Raw genomic sequence first — 24,626 nt, 5'->3', positions numbered from 1 at the left:
ACTGTCTTGGTAGAACTCATCTAACTCAGTAGAAAGAGCAAAACTGCTGTCTGCTTCTATGTAAGTTCCATCTATTGGGTTATACTACTTTTGCCAGCTGGTGTCTTACAACTACATCTGTTACTTAAAAAAAAAATAAAAAACACTCTTTCCTTTAGTAGACATTATATAGCTTTGTTATTGAAATTTTGGGCACACTGCATGAAGACTCTTATCTAAACTTGGATATTTGCTTTGTACATTAAGAAGACAAATAGGTTTGATTCTTGTTTTATTTTTTATCTTCCATGCAGTACAGAATGAAAGAATCAATTCCCTCCAATACTAAGAGCTTCACTGTCTTTTTTTTTTTTTTTTATTTTTTTTTTACCTTTCAAAAACCTTGGCTACTGTAAAAAAAAAAAAAAAAATCTGTTAAAAAAAAAAAAGTAAGCATTATTCAAAGGGAGCACTCTGGTATGCCAAGTTTTCACCCAGAGGAAATTTCTACAGTCAAGTTATAACCCTCTTAAAATAGGGTTATAATAGAAAACACCAATAGACAAACAGTAGTCACTTCAGAAGTTCTCTTTAATAGCAGTATAAGCATTGGCTGTTTCTTCCTGGGAAATATTTGAAATGCCTAAATGTGTTCCATCTTTACTCAGCCATGCACCTTCTAAATAATTTCCTAGTACAAGTGGAGGTTTGTGACTGGGAGAACAGCATGGGCTGTCTCGAATGTTTCTTCAGATTTCTGCAGTAAGTTTATGCCCTTCACCTCAGTCACTCTTAACATGAAAGAGACTTGATTTAACTTCTGCCCAGCAGTACACCCTTGGACTGTTATGAAATGGAAGCTTATATTCAATGCACGAGCTTGTGCCTTACAATCTCAGCTTTCCCCAGGGACGGCGAAGTCCTCCCTCCTTAGCCTTTGCCATGCTTGGTAGTTGTGGCTATTTCAACATACATCTCAGGCTGCCTTATAGAATCATTACTGGTGCACATGTCCATTTTTCCCATCAGATTCCAAGCTCTCAGAAACAAAAATATCATTCTCTACAGCATCCAGTACAGAGCTTGACACATGGTAAGCGCTTTTCGAAACAGCGTATGTGAGAAGAAAGCCCCCAAGCCATGTTTACTACTGTAAGTGAAAAAGATCTGGGATATCAGATTTTGGCAATACATAGGACTAGAGACACACTGATCCTGGGTAAACTACAACAACAACAACAACAATTTTTTAATGTAGTGTGGGGAATTAAGAAAAAAACAATTTAAAGAGATAAAAATAAATAGAAAAGGAGTAGCAAGCTGAAACTGAAGTCAGATAGGTGAACGATATCACCAAATCTGGAGTTAACCTAGAGTAAATTTCAACAGCAGTGCAGGACGTGGGTGGCTAAATTTTGTCACTGTCGCAGGTTGACGGAGTTGAATCTGGGAAATATGCATTAGTATGGATCCTCCAACACAGCTAGAGAGATCCCAGGTTAGAAGCACCCCACTCCCAGCTCCAAGAAGCAAACACAAATTCTCTCTGAAAGAAAGTATTGCCAGTTTAGTCTCACATGATTCTTAGAGATTAAGTTGAGCAAAATAGGAGCTCACAACAGCAACAACAAAAATTACCAACCACACAAGAAAATAAGCAGCTATAAGCGAATTCAATGGAAACAAAAATCCATAAAGTTAGTGTCTTGATGATTTTACTGTTGGAATAATTCTAAGATAGAGAATATAAAATAGGTATGATGTATTTCTTAAAAATACATAATTTTTCAAAAACAACTTTTTGTTTATCAAGCAACAAGACTTTACAAAATTATCAGAAAGATTTAAATAAGAATCAAACCAACTTTCAAAAATAAAAATTATTAGCATTTAAATTTAAACCTCTATTGAAGTATGAGACAGTCAATCATATACATTTGAAGAAAAAATTAGATAATGTAGTAATAGATATTTAAAAGTTACTCACAATGCAGTGCAGAGAATACATGGAGAAGACTTAGTGAGAAGACTAAGAATCAGTTAATTGAATTTTTAGAAGGAAAGAAGAGAAAGAATGGAAGAGAGGCAATATTTTTAAAGGCAATGGCATGTTGGGCGCAATCTCTCACGTCTGTAATCCCAGCATTTTGGGAGACCAAGACAGGTGGATCACCTGAGGTCAGGAGTTTAAGACCAGCCTGATCAACATGGTGAAACCCCATCTCTACTAAAAATACAAAAATTAGCCAGGTGTGGTGGTGGGCACCTGTAATCCCAGCTACTTGGGAGGCTGAGGCAGGAGAATCACTTAAACCCAGGAGGCCGAGGTTGCAGTGCAAGATCACACCATTGCACTCCAGCCTGGGCAACAACAGTGAAACTCTGTCTCAAAAAATAATAAGAAGAAGAATGTTAAGAAAGGTAATGGTTGATGATATTCCATGACTGATGAAATGCAAGAATCTTCAGACAGAGGATGCAAAACTCGTATCAAACAGCATAGATAAAGCCAAATCCACACTTAGACATATTATAGTCAAAGAGCAGAGTATCAATGATGAAATAAAGGATTATAAGGCATGTAGAGGAAAACTGCAAATCACTCACAGAGAAACAATTAAATGGGAAGCAAGATTCTCAAAAGCTGCGGTGAAAGCTGGAAGATAGTGAAAGAATGCCATCCGAATGCTAAGGTATAAAACCATCAACCTAAAACAGGATATTCAGCAAAATATCCTTTAAGAATGAGGATGAAATAAGGACATATTTAAATAAGCAAATACTGATATAGTCTACTCAGTAGACTTTCACCATTGAAACTTTTAAAAGATGCATTTCAGAAAAAAAGAAAGCTGCCCAATACAGAAGAAGGAAATGAGAAAAACGAAACTGGAAAACATGTATTTAAATTTAAGCAAACATTCTATACAATAATAATGATGCTAATGTCTGACGTCATTGGATTAAAAACTAAAATAATGAACAAAAATAAAAGGTATTTTGGAGGATGGTTCTCAGAATAACAAATGTTTTAAGTTTGTGTATGGTTTGGAAAGACATTTAGATAAGACTAACTTTGGACTTCGGTAAGTCCAAATAGTAGTGGTAGTCCAAATACATAGTAAAATTTCAAGTGTAGCCACTACAAAAACAGACAGTCATATTGTGTCTGGAGTTGGTTCCTTCTGGTGGGTTCTTGGTCTGGCTGACTTCAAGAATGAAGCCATGTACCTTTGCAGTGAGTGTTACAGCTCTTAAACGTGGCACAGACACAAAGAGTGAGCAGCAGCAAGATTTATTGTGAAGAGCAAAAGAACAAAGTTTCCACAATGTGGAAGGGGACCCAAGCAGGTTGCTGCTGCTGGCTGTCCTGGCCAGCTTTTATTCCCTTATTTGTCCCAACTCACATCCTGCTGATTGCTCCATTTTACAGAATGTTGATTGGTCCATTTTACAGAGCACTGATTGGTCCATTTTACAAACCTCTAGCTAGCCACAGAGTGCTGATTGGTGCGTTTTACAATCCTAGCTACAGAGTGCTGATTAGTGCATTTTACAATCCTTGTGTAAGACAGAAAAGTTCTCCAAGTTCCCACCTGACTGAAAAGTCCAACCGGCTTCACCTCTCAATATTATCCAAATAAGTGGAAGGAAACATGGAATAAGAACATAAACAAATAAATTCAAATTTGTACACACAGAAAAGTCATGATATAGAAAACTACAAAGTAATGCAGAAAACACAAATGTAAACATATTACTAATAAAAATAAATGTAAATGATTTCAGTTTTCCAGCTAAGGAATAGAGATAATCAGATTGGGTGAGAAAGCATCCAGCTGGTCACAAAATAAAGTTTAAAAATGAGTACATGGCAAGATTGAAAGTAAAAGGATGAAAATTGATCAAGTTGAAAGTCAAAGGAGAAAAAAATGTAAGATTAAAATGAACCAATGAAAACAGGGTTAAATACATTAAATCAGAAAAAAAATGACCTTAAGAAGCACACGTTTTTCAAAAGAAATGTGTCACCATGGTAAAGGTTCTTCTCAACAGAAACATGTAAAAATTCAAAATGTATATGTACCAAATAGGGACTCAAAAAGTACAAAACAATAAAGTGATAAAATTACAGATAAAAAGTAACAAATCCATCATTATAGTGGAACATTTCAGTATATATCTCTCCATAGTTGATGGCTCAAGCTTACAAAAGAGTGGTAAATATGTAAAATTTTAAACCACAATCCACATGCATGACTTCAAAGATGTAAATAGGGGCCAGGCGCAGTGGCTCGCGCCTGTAATCCCAGCACTTTGGGAGGCCGACGCGGGTGGATCACGAGGTCAGGATTTCGAGACCATCCTGGCCAACATGGTGAAACCCCATCTCTACTAAAAATACAGGAAAAAAGCTGGGCATGGTGGCGGGCGACTGTAATCCCAGCTACTCGGGAGCCTGAGGGAGGCTTGAACCAGGAGTCGGAGGTTGCAGTGAGCCGAGATCGCACCACTGCACTGCAGCCTGGCGACAAAGTAAGACCCCGTCTCAAAAAAAATAAAATAAAATAATAAAAAGATGTAAATAAGATGCTGTGCCCAACAATTGGAGAATATATAATGTTCCAAGCACGCATGGAACATTTACAAAAACATCGTCCACAAAGAAGTCATAAAGCAAGCACCAACAAATTTCAGATTTTACCCATAATGTAATCAAGTTAGAAATGAATAATTAGAAATAAGTTATGTGAGTTTTTCAAAAATTCATATAGCCATTTTTAAAAGACTTCTAAGTAACGCATAAGTCAGAAACATTATAATTGATATTTTTAAATACTTACTGTTTGGACAGACGGAGGCAAGATGGCGCAGTTCCAGGTTCTTCACCGTCAACTTTCCGGCACCCGGGAAAGACACGGGCCCACCGCGCAGGCGCAACCCGACCTCCGACGGCGAAAAACCGGACCCCGCCTAGCCACGCCTACCGCCCCCCCGACCCGCCTACGTCCCGCCCACTGCCCTCCCACTTCCGGGCCCAGGACATAAAAGCCGCTGGGGTGGGGGGGGCGGGGGTGGGGTAGGGGGGCCGCGCGCAGCGAACTCCCTCGGCGCCTCCTTGTGCTCGGGACCCAGGAGCCTCCTCCGAGAACGCCGGAGGGAACTTCCTCGGCCCCTCCTCCTACGCAAGACCGAGGAACCTCCTCCGAGAACGCCGGAGCGACTTCGTCGGCCTCCACCGCCGGAGACCGGTGAACCTCGCCCCTCCCTCACATTGGCTTGTAAATAAAGTTTTTTTGCCTTGCCTACTTGCCTTTTCTCTGCCGTTTGCTCTGGGGGTCGCATTAAAGCAAATCACTTACAAGTAAATGTTAACTTGAGAGAGGTAAGCACCAATGAAAAGCACAAACACAAACTAGAAACTTGAAGAAGGTATTTGCCACATACATAGCCAAATACGGATTGGTATTCAGAATATATAAAGAAGTGCTGTTAATCATTAAGACACGCAACTAAATGGGAAAAGATACGAACAGGTATTTTACAGAGGAGGAGACAAGACTGGCAAATGAACCTATGAAAAGAGCTCAACATCATTCACAGTCAGGGAAACACTAATTAAAACACAATGAGATACCATTTTTCATCCATTAGAACAGCAAAAATTAAGAAACCTGACAACACTAAATGTTGGCAAGAGTGTGGAAGAAGAATCTACCTCTCCACTAATGAGAATATGAATTATTATAACTACTTTGCAATGAAATTTTGTATTGTTTGGAAAAGTGAACTTGCAGCCAAAAACTGCAGTGCCAATTCATGCTAGAGGAACTTTTGCGTATGTATACCAGGAGACATGTATGCAATTATTCATAACAATTATTGTAGCAAAAAAACTAAAAATAAACCAAACAAATTAAGGATATGCACAAATTGTGGGTTTATTCAAACAGTAAAAATATGCTGTTATGAAAATGAATTAACTATAGCTATGTACAAGAGCATGGATGAATTTTAGAAACGTTGAATGAAAAAAAGTAAAGTATGAAAAAATTGTATTATATTTGACATCAAAGCTAAATACATAGTGATAAAGGCATATGTGTTGTGCATCTGTGGTTAAAAGTTATATTTTAAAATGGGGAGGAGGAGTTGAGAGTTGGGGAAGAAAGTTAACTGTTAACAGGTACAATGTTTCCTTTTTTAGTGATAAAATATGCTAAAATTGATTGTGATGATGGTTGCAGAACTCTGTGAATACCATAAAAAGAAACTTTGAACTGTACACTTTAAATGGGCATATGGTATGGGTGTGGATTATATCTCAATACAGCTGTTTAAAGAAAAAAGCAAGGGAATGATTTAAACACAAAAGTTTAGGAGAGTGGTTTGCCTTTGATAACACAATGATGGAGATCAGGTAATTTGGTGGATAACTGTTGTAGTTTTATTCATGCTTATAAGTGTGTGTGTGTGTGTGTGTGTATTTTTCCGTATGTGTCAAATATCATGTAAGTTTAAAGGCTGCTAGTAAAACAAACAAATTTACATATTTCCCCTAGAGAAACCTTATTTTGAGCTTCCAGAAATTCACATGCAGCAAAGCCCCAACTCTGTAAAAGTGACTCACACCAGAATTGTTATTTCTGGAATAATTGAGTTTGTATGAACAAAGTGAAATAAATTTCAAACACTAAAATCCTCTGGTACATAGATTTGCCCATTATAATTCAAAAGTCTAAATACACTCTAGGAGTAAAACAGAACATGAGGACACTTAGATCATCAACTTGCCCTTGGAAGTGTTTTTAAAGTGAAGCTGACTTGTATAAAACCTCTTTAACATGAATGTTTTCATTGGATTTGAAAAAACAGGTAAATGCCTTTAACTTTTATGTAAGATAAAAGGTGGCCTTGAGGCTTGGAAAAGAAGACTGCATTAATCTGTCCAAAATTCAGCTACAAATTCTACAGTGTTTCACTCTTCTCTTTTTCAAAAAAATAATTATTTCACAGAGGGAACAAAATTATAAATATTGAAAACAATCATATCTAAATTGTATTAGACCAAAATTATTGTTAAATTTTGTCACCCTTTGTGTCTTTGATTTGTATGTTCAGAAACAATAAGACATGGTGCTTCTAGGCCAGGCGTGGTGCCTCACACCTGTAAACTTGGCACTTTGGGAGGCCGAGGTGAGAGGCATGCCTGAGCCCAGGAGTTTCAGACCAGCTTGGGCAACACAGAAAGACCTCTGTCTCTACAAAAAATACAAAATTTAGCCAGATGTGGTGGCATGGGCCTGTAGTCTCAGCGAATTGGGAGGCTTAGGTGGGAAAATCAACTGAGCCCAGGAGGTAGAGACTGCAGTGAGCCATCATGGCACCACTGCATTCCAGGCTGGGTGACACAGAAAAACCCTATTGATTCACATTAGTAGAACTTATGCTATCATTTCAGCACCTTCGGACTTTATACAACTGTGGCTTTTCTTGTCATTGCCAGAATTTTACCTTAAAGATCTGGAAATAAACATACACTATGTGAAATCTTATCTTAACAAGACTTGACTACCATATTATTTTCATGTACACTTTTTTTTGAAATGGAGTCTTGCTCTGTCAACCAGGCTGGAGTGCAGTGGCGCTATCTCAGCTCACTGTAAACTCTGAGGCCTCCCGGGTTTAAGTGATTCTCCTGCCTCAGCAGGTGCCCGCCACCATGCCCAGCTAATTTTCTTGTTTTTTTTTTTTTTTTTTTTTTTTTTGAGACAGAGTCTCGCTCTGTCGCTCAAACTAGAGTGCGGTGGCCGGATCTCAGCTCACTGCAAGCTCCGCCTCCCGGGTTTACCCCATTCTCCTGCCTCAGCCTCCCGAGTAGCTGGGACTACAGGCGCCCGCCACCGCGCCCAGCTAGTTTTTGTATTTTTTAGTAGAGACGGGGTTTCACCGGGTTAGCCAGGATGGTCTCGATCTCCTGACCTTGTGATCCGCCCGTGTCGGCCTCCCAAAGTGCTGGGATTACAGGCTTGAGCCACCACGCCCGGCACATATTTTTTAAGTGCTGGGCCAATCTCAAGTTGATTCACATTAGTTAAATCTTATGTTATAATTTGGGCACCTTCAACGAAGTCTGTAAGCTTCAAACCTTTACCTGTCGCACTAATCAAATATCTTAAATTCTACTCAAAGAGATCTAGTCCTTTCTCAAAAGACACTTCTGTCTTTCAGGGTCCCCTATTAAAGTGCAAATGCTGGCCAGGCACTGTAACTCACGCCTGTAATCCCAGCACTGTGGGAGGCCGGAGCAGGTGGATAGTTTGAGACCAGGAGTTCAAGACCAGACTGAGCAATATGGTGAAATCCTGTCTTTACAAAAATTCAAAAACAGCCAGTTGTGGTGGCATGTGCCTGTAGAGCCGCCCCCAGGGCTAAGGTGGGAGGATCACCTGAGCCCAGGAGGTTGAAGCTGTGGTGAGTTGTGATTATGCCACTGCCCTCCAGCCTGAAAGACAGAGTGAGACACTGTCTCAAAAATAAAATAAAGTACAAAAGGCCTTCAGAAAGCAATGACCTCAAGAGAGCAGTTTTGCATGATGAACTGTCAGTTGGGCTCAGATCCCTGATCTATAGAAATCTGAATCAAGATAGGGCCATCAGTAGAGGGAGGAAAAAGGGAAAGTGGGTAAGATGGAGATGACTCTGGAAGCAGAAGAAGGAAGGCAGATATTCACCAAGAGGAGAGAATCACAGAAGACACTGTTGGGGAGAAGGGGGATCAAGCAAAACCATGCTTCTCCATTTCACAATGTTTTGGAAGGGTAGATAACACAAGGGAGCTAAGAGACTTGCTTACAATGGCAGCAGAACAAGACAATTTTGTAGCAAGGCATCCAGAAACACCAAGTCACAGGTCACCAATTCAGTTGCCTTCAGCACTATGATTTTGAAACTCTCATAAAAAGTGTGTTAAGCAGAACAAAAGTTTATTGTCGTGGATTACTGTACACAGCATTTCTAGAATAATAGATTAGATGCCTCTAGGAGCTTAGAGAGAGAACCATATGGATGAGAAAGATTCCCCACTGATACTTGATACATGTCTAGACTCCCTGAAGCAACTTAATGTACATCTTGAGATTCAAGCTGGGAGAGGTTTTAATATTTATCTTTCTTAATTATAAAGGTGATACATTTTCATCATGAAAAATGGAGAAATTGAAAATGACTGTAAAACACCATTTCATATTCATCAGATCGGCAAAAACTGAAAAGCCCAATAATATCAAATGTTAATCAGGATGAAAAGAAATAGAAACTTTTATATTGCTGGAAAGAGTAGATTTTAGAACAACCACTTTGGTAAGACCTAGTAAAATTTTAAAAGTGTGTGTATTCTTTTTTTTTTTCTTTTTTGTCTTGAGACGGAGTTTCACTCTTGTTATCCATTGCTGGAGTGCAGTGGCGCAATCTCGGCTCACTGCAACCTCCACCTCCCAGGTTCAAAAGATTCTCCTGCCTCGGCCTCCTAAGTAGCTGGGATTACAGGAATGCACCACCACGCCAGGCTAATTTTGTATTTTTAGTAGAGATGGGATTTCACCATGTTGGTCAGGCTGGTCTTGAACTCTTGACCTCAGGTGATCCACCCGCCTCGGCCTCCCAAAGTGCTGAGATTACAGGCATGAGCCACAAAGCCTGGCCATGTGTACTCTTTAACCCAGAAACTCCACCACTAGGTATCCACCTTCGAGAAACTCACCATTTTACACAACAAACCATGTACAAAGATGTTTGTTATAGCACTTTTTATAATAATAAAAAAGTGAAACCAATCTATATATTCCTCAAGGGGGATAGACATAAACTGTAGAATAATATATAACAGTCAAAATTAGTGAGCTATATCTACAGATATCAACATGAATGATTATGAAAAACATCTTGTTATATCTTTTAAAAAGCAAATTACAAAAGGATATGTACAGTATAATATTTAGTTATAATGTTAACACATACTATATATTATTTAGGATTCATACATATGTGTTAAAAAATACAAGACATATTTCAGAACGATGCACAGTATATGGGTTAACTTAGGCTACCAGTGACAAGGAATTTAGTGATAGTGGCATAAATACATTGGAATTAGATTTGTCAAATAGAAGTCTAGGTAAGTTGCTTAAGTTGAGATGGCAACTCTGCAGGCATGAAGAAAACAGAATTTTTCTGTCTCGCAGTTCCACCATCCATAGCCCATAGCTTCTACCTAGTGGTCCAAAAGAGCTCCTACCATGATAGCCCCACTCTAGCCAGTGTGAAGAAGGAAGAGGAAAGAGAAGGGGCCCTTCTTTCTTTAGGGAATCTTCCAGGATGTTGTATATATAACTTCTACTTTAATTCCACTTCCACTGGCCAGAATTTACTCAAATGGCAATATCTGGGAGATGCAATGTTTATTCTAGGCAAACATGTACCAAAAGAAAAAAACCATAATTACTTCTACAAAGTGGGGGTGGGGGAATAGGAGAGAGAGGAGTGAGACTAAAGTTGTTACCTATAATGTCAAATTTCTTGTATGTTTTAAGGAGAGACCAGAAGCAAACACGGCCTATGATCAGCATCTGTTTAATCTTTGTGATGGGTGCATAAATATCATTTCCATGATTTCCAATCTTATCTATTTCTTTGAAATTTTCATAATTTAAAAGAAGTTTGTCTGTGTTTTTGTTTTTGTTTTTGTTTTTGAAACAGAGTCTCACTCTGTCACCCAGGCTGGAATGTAGTGGCGCAATCTGGGCTCACTGCAACCTCTGCTTCCTGGGTTCAAGCAATTCTCCTGCCTCAGCCTCCTGAGTAGCTGGGACTACAGGTGTGCCTCACCACACCTGGCTAATTTTTTGTGTTTTTAATAGAGATGGGTTTCACCATGTTGGCCAGGCTGGTCTTAAACTTCTAACCTGGTAATCCACCTGCCTTGGCCTCCCAAAGTGCTGGGATTACAGGCATGAGCCACCATGCCCAGCCTAAAAGAAATTTTTTTAAGGCATGGAAAATATAAGAAAATAGCTATGTAGAAAAACTACTGACCATAGTTCCCCCAGGCACATTACATATACATATACATGAAAATACCAGAGTTAACATTCTGGCAGCCAGGCCTTTGATCTTTCTCCTATACATATTTTTACACAACTGTGTTTTTAATATTTATATATTTTTGTAACCTACTTTTTAGTTTATTGCATCACAAGTGTTTTTCATAGCTTTTAAATTTAAAAAATATATAATATTTAATGGCTATCAGGTAATCTATCATAAGGATGTATCATAATTTAATTACCCCTTATTATTGAATATGATGATTTTATAAAGGTTAAATAAACTTTATATTATGGATTTCCAATGTACATATTTCATCTTCTATCACTTTGTCTCCAGATACTATTAATTTCAACATAGGAATAATTATTGGTGTTTCCCATTCATTTAGTTACAATTCATCCCAAAAGCGGTTTTTGTTTTGCTAAGCGATTCTCACTGGTCTTTTGTCCAAATTTCTTAGAATCAGTTGAAATCCCCTGAAACCAGAAGTTATCCTCACATATTTTCCTGACTCTCCTGGAACTTCTATTGATTTTATGTGAGCCCACAAATATGACAGAGAAGCATATCAGGGAACTCTGACACTTGGGAATACTAACAGTCCACAGTACTCTGTGTTCCCATCTCTGCAAGGCCTGAACAATATCTTGGTACAATTGATGAATGTGGCCAAGGTGCTCATTTTTTTTCCAAATGCTAAGTTCAATTCACTCTCACTTGTGCTCTCATTCTCTTTCTCATGCATTTTTAGTAGTCTTCCATTTAGACGATGCATAAAAGATACCTTCCAAAACCCTTTTAATGGATGGCGCTTGTCATGCATGCATCCAAATGTACTTTAGAACTCTGTCTAGATACTATTGTGTGCCACAATTTAGGGATGCATTTTTAATCTAATTCAAAAATATATCAGCCAGGCATAGTGGCACATGCCTGTAGTCCCTACTACTTAGGAGGCTAAGACAGGAGGATGGCTTGAGCTCAGGAGTTTGAGGCTGTAGTGCACTGTGATTACACCTGTGAATGGCCACTGCACTCTCACATGGACAATAGAGTGAGAACCAGTCTCTTAAAAAATACAAAATAATGCAAATATATGGGTATATATGTGTGTGTGTGTGTGTGTATAATTACTACAAATTCTGAAAGAACCTACACAAAGAAAAGCTTTCCAAGAAATTCCAAATTGATTCATTCATTCATTTGACAAATGTTTATCAAGCATTCAATGGGTTTCACTTCTGGCACTACAGAAAAGCACAGACTAAAAGTGGGAAGTGGATATGTAAGTAAACAATTAAGACAATGTGACGGGGACAGTGGTTCATCCCTGTAATCTCAGCACTTTGGGAGGCCAAGGTGGGTAGATCACTTGAGTTCAGGAATTCGAGACTAGCCTGGTCAACATGGTGAAACCCCGTCTCTACTAAAAATACAAAAATTAGCCAGGTGTGGAGGTGCACACCTGTAATTCCAGCTACTCAGGAGGCTGATGCAAGAGAATCGCTTGAATCCCAGAGGCGGAGATTGCAGTGAGCCAAGATCGTGCCACTACACTCCAGCCTGGGCAACAGAGTGAGACTCCATCTCAAAAAAAAAAAGACAATGTGACACCTGAGTAGAGTAAGAGCAAGTTTGGGAGTATCCGTTTGAATATGTTCATGTGAGTGTCTTTGTAAAACAAAGACCTGACCATTTTCTTTGATTCTTTGATACATACTTATTAATCGAGTCTACTAAGAGAAACACGCAGACTCACAGGTTCTGCCCAGAAACTCCATGGGAGCCAGTATCCCTTTCTGTAGCCACTCTTCTTCTAACTCCTTTCCCAGCTCTTCACAACTTGCTGCTCCATCCTTACCATCTCCTTCGTTCTGTGTAGATGCTAACTACACATCCCTCACAATCTCATTCTTGGGGATTCCTCTTTCAGGAAACCTTCTCTGAGTTATGTGATATCCCAGACCTTTCCGGTCTTATCTCTACTACGCCCCCAGCACAGTGGTTTGTAGAGGAATTTTACAATAAAAAGCATATGGAACAAATTGGATAAACACAGATCATGCCTGCATTTGCACTTACTCTACTCAGGTGTCACATTGTTTTAATTGGTTTGTTTGTTTGTTTTTGAGATGGAGTCTTGCTCTGCCAACCAGGCTGGAATGCAGTGGCACGCACCATCTTGGCTCACTGCAACCTCCGCCTCCCGGGTTCAAATGATTCTCTTGCCTCAGCCTCCTGAGAAGCTGGAACTACAGGCGCCCACCACCGTGCTTGGCTAATTTTTGTATTTTTAGTAGAGATGGGGTTTCACCATGTTGGCCAGGCTGGTCTCGAACTCCTGACCTTGTGATCGGACCACCTTGGCCTCCCAAAGTGCTGGGATTATAGGCGTGAACCACCGAGTCTGGCCCATTTTGTTTACTTTAATATCCACCTCCACCACAGTTAGTGAACTCAGATCATGCTTGAATTATCTTTAGCCAGATAATTTCTGGCTTTAATTTCTGGTTTTCTAAAATGGACATGTTAGATCAAACCTACAGTAAAGACTCAATATTTGCTGAGTGAAAGAAAAAATAAATCAATTTGTGTGTTTCTAGTTCCCCCTTAGCAGAGTGCTGACCATATAGGTTTCGATCAATTGTCAATTGATTTCCTTTTGTGGTACAAAATTATGAATGTATCAACAGAAATTTTTAAAGTAGGTGTTCTTTTTCTAATGATTTAGCCTGGTAATTTTAATATATATTCAATTAGATACAGAATGTTTGGGAGCACCTTTTCAGAATTGGTAGTCACATCAACTTCCCATTTTGAATGACAGATGTAAAACTTTGTTAAAGAAAAAACATCTGCAGCCCAGTCCAAGGTTCCTAGGAGGCTCACCCGTGACAGGACCTACCCACTGATGCCCAGTCTACTTGAAGAATGCAAAATGGTCCCTGAATGTGTCATCTGATGGACATTTTTTTCTTAGACACAAGGTGCAGGACATTACAAGATACCTAGTGGATAAGATAGCGTTCCCAAACTGCATCCCTACAAAAATCCACAACCATTCTCAGAAAGGCGGACATTCTTCTTTTCCCCTCCTGCAGGGCTCAGTTTTGTTCCTTCAAAAGTCATAGTTGAGGTCCTCACCCCCTGTACCTCCAAATGTAGCTGTATTTGAAGATAATAAGGTCTTCAAAGAGGCAATTAAGTTAAAATAGGGTCGCTAAGTTAGGCCCTAACCCAATATGACTGTTGCCCTTAGAAGAAAAGGAAATCTGGACACAGACTTGCGCGTGCGCAAACGGTGACGTATAAAGATCCAGGGAGAAGACAGCCATCTACAGCAACGAAGAGAAGCCTCACCAAAAACTAGCCCTGCCAATACCTCGATATCAGGCTTCTCAGCCTCCAGAACTATGATAGAATAAATTTCTGTTGCTGAAGCCACCCAGTCTGTGGTACCTTGTGATGGCAGCTCTAGCAAACCAGTAGATCTCCAGGGGGAACTCTCCATGTGACCCTCCTGCAACCTGCTCATTGTCCATGTCACAATGATGAGCTGCTCGAGACCTGCCAACAGAATTTATAAATGGTCTAACAGGGATCTGAAAATTAACATCTCTGCCCCAACCAGCTTAATTGCCCCCTCCCTGTGCGGAGAGTCACCGGACAGCTGCCGCTTCCCCTGCCTGGCCCTGATTCTCTATCATACCCTGTTACTGTTTTTTCGGTCATAGCATTCAGTTGCGATCTATAATTATCTTGCTTTTGGCCTAACAAGAATGTAAGCTCCATGAGGGCAGATCCCTGTCTAACTCCTTATGTCTGTATCCCGAATGCCTAGCACAATGTCTCCCAGAGAGTCACAGATAGTTTTGAATGAGTCTATTATTTTTGTTTTTTGAACCTCCTAGGTAAGCATGAGCTCTTTTTTTATATACTAATGCAAAAATAGAATATTTTTTCTTCATTTCAATTCATGAAGCTTTTGGAATACGCAGCTGAGAGACCTAGACTTGACTTCTTTAAAAAAAAAAGCCCAAATGAAACCAGATATCCCTGGCTCCATGTGCCCTAGCCTGCCTGACAGCAACAGTTCACAGTATTTTAAATGATGGAGGTTGGGCAAGGGAGCGGTTCAGGATGGGAGACCCATCAAAAGAATGATATTGCATTCAGAGGAGTGTTAAAAATGAAGCATGTGTTATAAATAATAAAATACACCCAACTGTGCATATTAAGTTGTAATTCGATCTCTGGCTCCTTCTGACATTGATAAACCACTCATAGATTCCCTCTCATGGTTATGATGCCACGAGTGACTAACCTCTCTTAGTGGAACTTCTACCTCCTTAATCCCAGCTACTTGAGAGGCTGAGGAAGGAGAATCGCTTGAACCTGGGAGGCGGAGGTTGCAGTGAGGTGAGATCACGCCATTGCACTCCAGCCTGGGCAACAAGAGTGAAACTCTGTCTCAAAAAAAAAGAAAAAAGAAGTGAAGAGCAGAAGATGTGTACATCAAGTATACAGGTCCTGTCACTACAATTTCCTCTATTCGGTATTGACTTAAACAATTATTCTGAAAAAGAAACTGTGTTTTCCAGATGGGTAGGACGCCTGGACCACATTGGAGGCAGTGTTGTTCTGGGTGTCCAGAAAGCCCACTGGGCTGCTCTGAATTCCATGGAATGCCTTACAATCTTCAGCATAAAATGGCCCTAACAGCAGAAATATCTGCCACTGGTTCTCCCCATCTGACCAAGTAAATTCACTGGACTTACGCTTTGAAAATCAGTCTTGCTGCCACTAGCTCCACTGTCACTCAGGGCTTTTCAGCCAGGAGAAGCCCAGGGTGAGCTCTATGCCCGGGATCTGAGCTTGGGCAGGGGTTTCACCAGGCACTTGGAGAATAAACATGAGCTCGTTCTTCCACCTATTCATCAATTCCTATAAAGTTCCAAGGTCTCCCCTTCCTTCCAGGTATCTGGTTTATTCCCTTGGGAGCAATAGGACATCTGCTGAGGCTACCAAGTGTGGTGGCTGGTTCTGCCCCAAAGCACTTAGCTAAATCAAGGGAAGGGAGTCTCAGCAGCTAAAAATAGCAATAGAACATTGATAATTTTTTCTCTTCCCCTTCTCCTCTTCCCACCAGTCACTTTCACTTCAGAATGTTTTCTGCTGACATCAAGATAGGGGACAATCTAAAACAAGAGGGTCAGCAGGCAAAGAAGAGAGAGAGGAAGAAAGAAAGAGGCAAAGAGACACATTCTTGGACAAAAATCCTAGACAGGTCAGAGCACGTTCCCCAGCACACGGGCCAGGGGGGCCATCGGTCCCTCGACACACACAGATGGTCTTGCAGAAGCATCACACAGCTGAAGCCAGCCAGGGCATCCTGAAATTGACACGCTGGATGGTCAAGGACAGCCTGTGACCTTCATGCCGCAGCAGCACCAAATCAGGCTCACACTTGGATTTTGGAGCGTGCTACTCTTCAACGAACTTTCGTCAGGAAAAAGACCTGGAAGTGCACACAAAACAGCTATTAACTAGAGTTTATCTCTGAGGGATGGGGTAGGAGGTGTAGGAAGGGATTTGGACTTTTGACTTTACATCTTTTTATAAAAAGCAATAGAGTTATAAGTGGTTTTTCCTTCCTTTTGGGATTTCAAAGTTTTTCATAAGAAATGGTTTGCTAAAACAATTTTTGAAATTTATTTTTATCTTTTATTTTGAGACAGAGTCTCCCCCGCTGCCATCCAGGTTGGAGTGCAGTGATATGATATGATCTCACTCACTGCAGCCTCCATCTCCTTGGTTCAAGAGATTCTCATGCCTCAGCCACCTGAGTAACTGGGATTACAGATGTGCACCGCCACACTCATCTAATTTTTGTACTTTTAGTAGAGACGAGGTTTCGCCATGTTGGCCAGGTGGGTTCGAACTGCTGACCTCAAGTAATCCGCCCGCCTCAGCCTTCCGAAGTGCTGGGATTACAGTTGTGAGCCACCACACCCAGTCACTGGTACAATTATTAAATAAATAAATAAATATTTTTAAAAATGATTTCACAGGCACGATCACATTTAATCTTCTCCACAGCCCAGTGAGGTGAGCAAGTTGGATGTAGCTCAGGATTCAGTCACCCAGCCTTGGGTTTGATCCCTCTTTTCAAATCTACCAGATATGGATTCTGAGGGAGGAATTTGAACTGGTACCACAGATGTGATAACAGTACCCACTATGTCAGCTTTCTAGGATAATTCTATTAACTTTTTTTTTTAGACGGAGTCTCACTCTGTCCCAGGCTAGAGTGCAGTGGCTCAGTCTCGGCTCACTGCAACCTCTGCCTCCTGAGTTCAAGCAATTCTCCTGCCTCAGCCTTCTAAGTAGCTGGGATTACAGGCACATGCCACCACGCCCTGCTAATTTTTGTATTTTTAGTAGAGACAGGGTTTCACCGTATTGGCCAGGCTGATCTCGAACTCCTGGCTTCGTGATCCGCCAGCTTTGCCCTCCCAAAGTGCTGGGATTACAGACGTGAGCCACCATGCCCGGCCTTAGATACAACATATTAACCCTTATAAAAATGTTCGGCACATGAGAAGCACTCAGTAATTAGAAGTCATCATCATTGTTCTTGTATTATCCTAGTTAGTAGCATCATTATTATTATGAGGGAATTTGAAGAGCTAAGTCCAGGGCAACACAGCTAGCAGTGGCTAAGCAAAAACCAGAGCCAAATTCATTTTATGGCTACCACATGGCAGGGGGTTAAACAGGACTGGTTGTACTACCCCCACCTTGAGTTTCAGACTGGAACAGGACAGCCGGAGCCCTCTCCAGAATCAGCCTCAGAGAGAAAGCCTCATGAGAGCCATAGTAATATGGACACGGGTCAGCTCAGCCCCAAATTCTTCCTGATCCAAATCACAGATGTTTTGGAACAAATAATGCTATCAAAACAGCTTTTGGGTGAAAAGAAAAGCCTGTGCCTAATGGGCAAAACCCAAGAGAAAGGTTTGAAGGAAAATTAATATTTATGTGGATAGACCTAAAATAACTTTTTTTAAGACATGGTCTTGCTCTGTCACCCAGGCTGGCGTGCAGTGGTGTAATCACAGCTCACTGTAGCATCAACCTCCTAGGCTCAAGCAATCCTCCTGTCTCAGCCTCCCAGTAGCTAGCACTACAGGCACGCACCACCATGCCCAGCTACTGGCTAACTTTTTAAATTTTTTGTAGAAATGAAGCCTTGCTGTTTTGCTCAGGCTGGTCTTGAATTCCTGGCTCAAGCAATCCTCCTGTCTTGATCTTCCACAGTACTAGTATTACAGGTGTGAGCCACTGGCCAGCCTTAAATTAACTTTTCACTAAAGATTTTATTTTTATTTTTGTTGCTCACAAAGACAAACAGCAATAAAAAAGTAGTTTGACTATTCCTCAAGTCTTGTCACCAATTTAGTTTCAAAGCAATTCCAAAATTTACTAGTGTTTCATTGCACTTCAGGGTCCCTTTATTTTTATTTTAGACAGTGTGATTACTGCAAATCTTAAACATCATTACATCATTCAGATTGAGGTCTAAAACTATGTTTCAGATCTTCTCCGTGTTTCTGTTAGGGCCTTGAATAGTCTGCAAAGGAGATCCACAGTGATTCTGCCTGACACCAGGCAGGAGAACTAGCACACGGCAGGGAGGCCAACGCCAGGGGGAGACCCACTGCCCCTCAGTGGGAGTGTCCTCGGGACCCACTGCCCCTCAGTGGGAGTGTCCGCCACTTGGAGCAAACACCTGGTGCTCTAGTTCATTGAGGTTAGTGATGACCCTGATGTTTATATGGTGTTGAACTGTTTACAAAGCACATCCTTGTACATTATCCCCCACTATCCTCTCCACAATCCAATAAAAAACAAACATTATTAGCTCCATTGTTCAGCTTAAGAAACTGGACACTCAACAAATTGAAGTGATTTTCTGGAAGCCATAAGGCTAGTAAGGAAACACATGGCATGAACTCCATGTTGGCATCCTATCCTCTACACTTCGAATGTTGTTTACACCTCTAATTCCTAAAAAAAAAAAAAAAAAAGGTTTTCCATTTAACCTCTCCATGCTTCAGTTTCACCACAAACACACTCCCAGGCCCCTATACATGCCCCTCTCCAAAACCGTGAAAGCTCAGGTAACAACAGGCAACAGCAAAATCAACCAATGCTTGCTGGAGTCCTGACAACGTTGACAAAGTCCTTGGCAGGCCCTTCTATTTTCATGATCAATGGTACTGCAGCCAGAAACAAGCCTAGCTGGCTATGAGCTGATCTCTACTGTGAAAATGCACTCACGGTGTACACATTCGTTTATATTCTAAGCACAGAGGATGAAATAATTCTGCACCGTGTCCATTTTTGTGCTGTTAAGGCATACGGTTGCTTTGCAAGCAAAACAGTAGATCTTTCATTTGCCAGTGACATTCCACAAAGTGCTTATAATTCAGTGTTAGCTTATCAGCCGTCCAATCTCCCACTCCAGGGAATGTGTCAACCATCAAAAGGAGCAGAGGAGATGTGCTGCATCTTAATGGCTTTCATTTCATCAGACTTACTTTCTTAAGGGCATTTAATCAATGAGGACAAGTAGTAGGCAGATTTTTAAATAAATGTGTCACTTTAGGTTAATCCACAGCACCGCTGAATATATTTGTTTATGTGACTCCCAAATATGTCCCTCTGTTGCTCAGCAGAATTGATAATCTGTAAATCAAAACATGTTACAAGTAGTTTTAAACTATCCCCCTAGGAACAGCTTTATTTGACCTGCCTGAATGGGAGATGTCCAGGAGTTTCAGGAACAAGGGTGTTGAATGTCAGAGCTGCTCAGAATGCCTGAGTGAAATGCCAGTTCCATTTACAACAAAGCTTTCTATTCATTCTTCCTTCCTTTCTTTCATTAGCCAGGTGAATGATGTGCTTAAAAAAATGTATTTGAAATGACAAAGAGCCTAGCAAAAAGATGGCAGACTGGGAAACAAGGAGGACTGCAGGAATCTTAATTTATTCTTTGGGCTACTATTAAATGCAGAAGGAAATAAAAATTGAAAGTAGACTGGAATGATCCTGATGGGGTTTATATCACTTTGCATTGATTATACCAAGATACTGGCTTCTGTTCGTTCTCTCCACTTTTTGCGTCCTTAATGTGCCCCAGACAAACAGAAGGGCTGTAATTGTGTAAACTCAGGTCCCATGTCAAATAGAAATTTCTTTTGCTATCCGTTATCAGCTATCTGAACTGTCAAAATATGATTGTCACATCTGCTGGGAGTGTATTGGCCAGGTTGGGACGTGAATGTGGTGTTGTTATTTTAGATTGATTTTCTTAATGCTGGTCCTAAGCGTGCCCATGTGCAGGCTTGTGGATCCTTTCAGTCCTTTTAACAAAGCTTGAACTGTGTTGACATTTGTCCCCAGGCAGCAGTGTCCATTCAGAGTAGGACCTCTGCTGAGGCTTTTGTTGGAACCACTTAAATAATCTCTTTCTTCTTTCTTTTTTTTTTTTTTTGTTTTTAAACTGTGAGTGTTTACCAAATAAGATTGAGACTGTATGATCCTTTTGACACTGCAGCTAACAAAAGTTATTAATATTCTGTGGGCTTCAGAGCAAGAATCTATTTAATGGTTTCAAGAATCATTCAAATCCCAGGCACAGCCTTAACTACAGCTTTTTATAGATAGAAAAGGATATCCAGATCTGTACGTGTCTGTGACATTGCAGAGGACACTGGGGGTTGATAAAAGCTCACTGTGTTATGTCTCTTTCCCCATTTCTTTACAGAGAGCCACGGAGAAGATGGCTTTCTTGGACTTGGGAAGAGTCATTAAACTGCCAGTGCTCGTGAATGAACATCACAAGAAAAGATGATGCGCTTTGTTTTATTTTATTTTACTGAAAATAGTGACATTTACATAATGATGTGTAATTTCTTTTTAGGCCTAGTAAAGACTCTGCAGGTTTTCAGAATGTTGCCTCTGCTTCCTTAGGGTGCCAGGACCTCCGAGTTTCTGAGACATTCAGGGAGAGGACCCCAGCCCTAGGTGCACCTATAAACATACATAATAGCCAATTTACAAGAGAGTCAGTCAGAATGGATATTCATGTGCCAGCTTGTAGTACAATTCAGCTTTCAATTCTGAGACAAATTAAATTCATTCTTGTGCATCCTAGTGGTAATGTACAATTAGCTTTCAGAAACTGTAATATATTTTCCTATCATATAGAAGTCTTTAGAAATTTCAAGGGTAACCTCTCCAGTCCCCTTAACACTAATCTTAAGTGTGTATCTCCAAAGTTACATAAATCAAACCATTTGGTAAACCGTGTTGTAACCTTTTTAAACATATCTCCCTGTTAGCTTTAACATCATTATATCCCATTGTGATGAAAATGGACTTTCTGTATCCAGCGATAATGAAAATAGCCACTTTATGCGGTTTCTGCATGCAATTATCCAGGCTTTTCTCAGACTCTAGAGAAATCTAAGCTAATTGCTTTGGGACTTTTCCTACATTTCCATAAATTCTGTGTTAATTTTTTATGAGAAACTGTTATTGCAGTCGCCCTTAAAGTTCCCATTGTATTCAATAATGTAAAGAAGTCATTATGGAAACAGCTATTTGCTAGTGTCCCTGCCAGAGCCAGATGCCTTCTCATCCCTGTGTATTCTCAGGTGAGGTGGGAGGTGTTTTTTTCTCAGTCTTTTTTTTTTCCAATACAAATTTTTCTTCATCTGAGTTTACTCAAAGCCAATCTAAAAGCAGTTCTATGTGGTGCACGACCTTGTCATTATAGGACGAGAATTGAGTTTGCTTTATCTGACAGTTTGCTCTAGATTTGCTTTTATACCTACTCATCAACACCAAAGACAAAGAACTCTGTTTTAAGTGATAGAGGAGTAACTGAATGAGCCACGTTTCCCAGGGAATGCTCTAAAATTACCTTAGATGTTACATTTGATTTACTGATTGCTTCAAACCCAGAGTCACAATTTCTGTAGCTTTCAATAAGCACTGCCTAAGAGCACCTCAAACACATTGCCAAGATTTTCAGAGATTTTTTCAGCCTGATTTTCTCTTTTGAGCTCCCATAGGTACAAGAGCACGCCCTCTGGAACCACTAAGGGAAGACAATCTTCCTTGTCTTGTTCTTAGGCAGGGCTATACTAAACAGAGTCAGACCAGCCTGGTGTTTGAGATACGAGAAGCAAACACACAGAGAGGAAGACAGATGAGCTTAGCTTTAATTAATTGATCTAGAATTAGCAATCAGAAAATATAAAAAGAAATCCTTTTAATTTCAAAATACTTGCAAAGCTTGTGTTTTACAGCTTGCACTCAAGTTTTATTTCCAATTGCATGAGAGACAGATATCAATTCATCAATCTAAACTTAAGATTTGTGCAGGTTACTATATGCATGCTACACCTCGATAAAAATGACGGGGAGAGAAGACCTAAAAAAGTCACCTGAATTTGTCATTACTTTGGGCTTCTAAAGGCCTTCCTCTTTATGGGAAGGCAACGAGCATTGGGGAAGTACTCTGCCACTTTCAGCCCACCTTGAGCTCTAGGTTGGAGGCTTTGGATGACTGACTATGAAGAAAAGTGCTTGCGTTCCCTGCAGGTTATTGTCTCTTAAATATTATAGGAACTTGGCTATATTTAGGGCAAACCACACATTGGCTACACTGCACTCTTGGTTAGGGCACACAAGTGGTAAGTATAGCATAGGCCTGCCCACATGTGACCTCAGAACTGACCGTTCAGAGTGTGAAAGCAACAAACTCTTCTTGACATGAGTTCTTTGTTATCCACAGGTAGTTTTGGCAGCCTGCATGTAAAAACTGCCCATTTGCAAACATGTTATATACATCAGCAAATGACCAAGTGGATTTTCTCAAGTATCAAATTCCTCTGGGAGACATTCAAAGTGTATAAATCCATTCATGCTCTCTTAAGGAAAACAGAATACACAAATATTTTCACAAATGATACTTGTTTATTTTAATGAATGATGTTTGTTTAAAACGATTAAACCTGCTGCTTTCCAGTCATAAAGGCAAAGTTCTTGGACCCCAATGTCTCCCAGGAGCCTTCCCAAAGAGTAACTGTTCCTTTTGGTAAGCAGTTCAGTAAATCTGTGTGAAATTAAAATGGAAACTAAAAGAGTAATGTCATTTTCAAGATTCTTGGTCTGCTTTCAGCATATCTGAACACTTCACTTGGTACTGGGAAATCCTAAATGGTTCCCAATCTTTGATAGAGAGCATCAAGACACTGCTGGTACTGAAGATGTTCTAGCTTCTCACAAGTGCACAGACATGGCTTCAACCACACTTCTCTCCAAATCACAACTCGGAATTCGGTCTCCTCTTATCTTCCAGTTGGCATTAAGCATTCTTTCAACAGTTTCATAAGCCATTTCTATCAGGAAGCAATTATTATCTTTAACTATGGAAACATAAGTCAGCTGCATTACATAACAATAATAGCAGTTGGCCTGGCACAATGGTTCATGCCCATAATCCCAGCACTTTGGGAGGCCAAGGCGGGCAGATCACTTGAGGTCAGTGGTTCGAAACCAGCCTGGCCAACATGGTGAAATGCTATCTCTACTAAAAATACAAAAATTAGCCAGGCATGGTGGCACATGCCTGTAATACCAGCTGCTCAGGAGGCTGAGGAAGGAGAATCCCTTGAACCCAGGAGGCAGAAGTTGCAGTGAGCCAAGATCGTTCCACTGCACTCCAGCCTGGGTGACAGAGTGAGATTCCATCTAAAAAACAAACAAACAAACAAACAATAACAGCAGTTATGTGATTTAAGAACATTACCACAAAGGAGCAAAGGTATGCTCTGAAGTCCCTGTACTTACCAATTCGTATTTGAAAATTCAAAATTGGATGAGGGTGGAAGTGCTATCACTTGGATATAAGAAAAGCTAGTTAATGAACAAGAAGATTTTTTTTCTTAACAACAAAATTCACGTGGAGCAGTTACTGACACATCAGCACTCCCTCATGTAATCCTCCTAACAATGTGATTTAGGAAGCGTAATCCCCATTTTACAGGTGAAGAAACTGAAGGTCAGGGAGGTCACAGAAATTCCCCAAGATAGTACAATAAGTAACATAGCCAGGACCTCAGCCTCCCCATCTCTAAAACTCATTTTTTTCCCACTGTGTCCCATTCAAGGGTCAGCTCCTCCGTGCCCTTTGACCTGTAGCCTTGACCTATCGTAGTAGAATTGCCCACATGGTTCTTTGGACTGTCTCAGTGTTCTATATGAACTTCTTCTATGGTGCCTATAATACTTCACGGCAGTTTTTGTTTATGTGTCTGATAGACCATGAGTTCCCTAAAGAAAGGCGTCTTATCCTGTACATCTTTGTATTCCTGGCACTTACCACAATACCAGGCACAGGCACGAATTTATTGAAAGATAATACCGATGCCAAATAAACATATATAAAGATACTCAAGTGC

Source organism: Piliocolobus tephrosceles, chromosome 4, assembly GCF_002776525.5.
Source record: "Piliocolobus tephrosceles isolate RC106 chromosome 4, ASM277652v3, whole genome shotgun sequence".
NCBI lineage: Eukaryota > Metazoa > Chordata > Mammalia > Primates > Cercopithecidae > Piliocolobus > Piliocolobus tephrosceles.
This window is presented reverse-complemented; position numbering follows the sequence as displayed.